The sequence below is a fragment of the Amblyraja radiata genome, chromosome 28, assembly GCF_010909765.2.
Source record: "Amblyraja radiata isolate CabotCenter1 chromosome 28, sAmbRad1.1.pri, whole genome shotgun sequence".
Lineage (NCBI taxonomy): Eukaryota > Metazoa > Chordata > Chondrichthyes > Rajiformes > Rajidae > Amblyraja > Amblyraja radiata.
The window spans coordinates 32,281,054-32,284,969 of NC_045983.1; positions in this window are offsets into that span (position 1 = coordinate 32,281,054).

Sequence of the window (3,916 nt, forward strand, 5' to 3'; positions counted from 1 at the left end):
CTTTTATAATTTTATATGTCTCTCTAAGATCCCCCCCCTTATCCTTCTAAACTCTTGACTCTTGACCCAGCGTCAGGATGGAACCCGGGTCTCTGGCGCTGCGAGGCAGCAACTCTACCGCTGCGCCACCGTGCTGCCCACAGGTATCCCTTCTTCAGAAAAAACTCTGCTAATGCATTACGGTCGATAGCTCTCTCCTCTCACATCAGTGTGATGAAAAGGAGCAGGGCTGGAGGGGGAACACTTGAATGAAACCAATATACTGTAACAAAAGTATTTTTTAAGTACTTTAGCATGTAAATCTTCATTCCTGTTTGCAGAGTGTGACATATTTGACTCTACTTGAAAATGTGTAATTGACAATAATAGCCAGCCACATAAATATTTAAATATTAATAATATTACATCTCCAACAACAAGATATAATGATACTGACACCAATCACAAGCAGCCCTAATGCATTTGTGTCCACCGTATTTTTGCGAAATGTCAAATATTTCTAACTCAATTAATTTTAATGGGGAGGTTATTTGATAATTGATCTTGGTCTTTATAGATTAAACAATCATTTCCAAGAAGATTCATAGTTGAACGATATTGCTCATTTCACCTATTTACAATTCAGGACTTTACATTAAAGATCAGAAGTAACAGATCATCAAAATGATGTTTGTGAAGGAACTGCAGATGCTGGGAAAATCGAAGGTAGACATAGAAGAAACATAGAAGCCCCTGAATCTGGAGGTGTGCGTTTTCACACCTCGCACACAGTGTGTCCAAAGATAACATACAGGAAACATGTTCCCGATGATGGGGGGGAGTCCTGAACCAGGGGCCACAGTTTAAGAATAAGGGGTAAGCCATTTAGAACGGAGATGAGGAAACACTTTTTCACACAGAGAGTTGTGAGTCTGTGGTATTCTCTGCCTCAGAGGGCGGTGGAGGCTGGTTCTCTGGATACTTTCAAGAGAGAGTTAGATAGGGCTCTTGAAGATAGCGGAGTCAAGGGATGTGGGGAGAAGGCAGGAACGGGGTACTGATTGGGGATGATCAGCCATGATCACATTGAATGGCGGTGCTGGCTCGAAGGGCCGAATGGCCTACTCCTGCACCTATTGTCTATTGTTTATTGTCTATGAATGTTGACTTCTCTAACTTCAAGTAATGTTGACTTCTCTAACTTCCAGGCAGTTCTCACGACAGATTGTGCTCGCTATACCTCAGTAGTCACTAAAGGAAGATCTCCTCCAAGAGGTGGTGCTGTAAAAGTGAACACATTCCCCCTGCTCACTTTTTCTTCCTCTCTGCATTTCCCAATTTCGTGCTGGGAAAACGTTTGTACGGGAACAGCAGAAGGAATTATGAAATATGAATATCATAGAATGGGCAAATGGCAAACGGGCACTTACAAGCATTTTACACTGCTTAACAATACGCGCAAGCAAGCTGTAATAAAGTAAAATCATAAAACCTATACATGTATCTACGGTGGTAATTTAGCCTGTACTAATGAGATGATTATTATGGTAATGAGTCCATAGCCTGCTGAGAATGTGCCGACATCTGTTAAAATATTCTGTACTGTTGCCTCACAAACATTTCGTTTATTGAGATCGCTGGCGCATTTCTCCTACCGGCTGAAGCTCGTCACGTTGAGCTGTGTGAGCTAGATTATAATTCGTGTACCGAGGTACAGTGAAAAACTTTTTATGATATTTTGAAATATCAAAATATTATACAGACTACATTATTCGCAGGTAAAATTAAATAGGATTTTTCCAAATATTTCCCCTCTCTGTGATAGATGTCAATTTCAAGAAGCCAACTTAACGCATACCTTTGTAACGTATAAAAATCCAACATTTCTGAGTGGACATTTTAAAAATTATTTCTGGAGTTATCAATATCCAATTGGACCCAGAGCCAAAATTAATAATATTAGGGTTATCAGAACGTACTACAAACTTCACGACAAGTCAGAGACAATTTCTTGATTACAGTCTCATAACTGCGAAAAAATTAATACTCAAATTCTGGAAAAAACCAGCAGCCCCACAATTAAAATGTGGTTTACGGAAATGACTGAGACCTTGCACTTGGAAAAAATAAGACTTGTCTTAAATTGATAAACCAGAACTTTTTGTTAGAATATGGTCTCCATTTATTGAATATTTGAAAAGGTAAATTGGTTCAACACAGAATCAGGATTGAAACCTGAGTTTGGGACTGGGGATGAATAGTAAAGGGCCTGTTCCACCAGCATGCGATTGTATGCGTCTAGCGAGACCAAACGTGGTCGCTTGAGGCGTGCGGGGCCGGTCCCACTTCGAAGCGCGGAGGCGTATGGAGTTGTGCGGGGCTGGTCCCGACATCGCGCGGGGCTCCGACAATCCGAAAATTTCACGCGCCAACGGCCTGTCGTCCCACAGGCGCATTGAGGGCGTACGCAGCGCCTTGACGGCGTGAGGTCTCCTATGGTGGTGAGAGGTTGCCCGCGACATGTCGCCAGGGGTCGCCTGTATGGTCGTGAGGGGTCTCCTATGGTCGTGAGAGGTCTCCAAAGAGTCGTAGTGTCTTTCTGGTTGCCGCTGAATTTTCAACATGTTGAAAAGTTCGGCGACCTATGACGAGTGCCGGCAGTTGCCTGTAAAGGTGGCGTAAGTGGGACAGGCCCTTAACCAGTCAGCGGAAAGACAGTACATGATATACCAAACAAAGTGAGATCAGGAGTGGCACAGTGGCGCAGCGCTAGAGCTGCAGTACCTTGTTGTCTACAACACGAGGTACTGGCTAGGAGTCAGCGGAATGGTGTTACAAAGATTGCTAGTCATTTCGCCAAGAACTTGAGGAATCAACATATGGGGGCCAGCCGGCCTGGTCGCTGCCTCACAGCACCAGAGTCCCTAGTTCAATCCTGACCACGGGTGCTGTCTGTGCGGAGTTTGTACGTTCTTCCCGTGACTTGCGCGGGTTTTCCCCGGATCCTCCCACACTCCAAAGACGTACAGGCTTGAAGGTAAATTGGCTTCAGTAAGATTGTAAATTCTCCCTAGTGTGTATAGGATGGTGTTCGTGTATGAGGTGACCGCTGGTCGGCACGGACTCCGTGGGCCAAATGGCCAGTTTCTGCGCTGTATCTAAAAAGTAAAGTAAAAGAATGTTGTTTAGAGACTTCAAGGGCACCAAATTGGAGCGATTGGCCCAAGTACATCGATGACCAGCATTGGATGTTTGCAACTGGAAACCTTCCGGGTTTCGGCCCGAAACGTCGCCTATTTCCTTCGCTCCATAGATGCTGCCTCACCCGCTGAGTTTCTCCAGCATTTTTGTCTAACTAATGTTGACACATCGATTGTGCTGCTTCAAGTCAGAATTTAATTGTTCCGTTTCGGGGCATATGACAATAAAACACTCTCGACTCTCGAGTCTTGACGTAAATGGCCCGTCCCACTGTACGAGGTAATTCGAGAGTTCTCCCGAGTTTTCCCCCGATTCGAACTCGGAGAAGGTCCGTAGCGGGCCTGTAGGAGTCCGTGGATGTCCCGTAGCGGCTCGTACGAGTAAAAATGTGACAATATTTTTCATCACGAGTATTTTTTTCACTCGTGGACATTTTTCACAGTGTTGAAAAAACGTCACGAGTTTACCGGATTCCCCGAGTACCTGCCGTTAGCATTACGAGCCGCTACTTGACATCCACAAACTCGCTACGGATATTCTCTGAGTTCAAATCAGGGGAAAACGCGGGGAGAACTCTTGAATTACCTCGTACAGTGGGACAGGCCCTTTGCTGCGCGAGATTGCGGAGCGTTTGACATTGTTGCCACTGTCCCCGGGTAAAATTAAATCAAGAAAAGGAAAATATTAATATAAGGCAAATCACTTCCAATAACCCTGTTTGTTGCGAGTCCCTGTC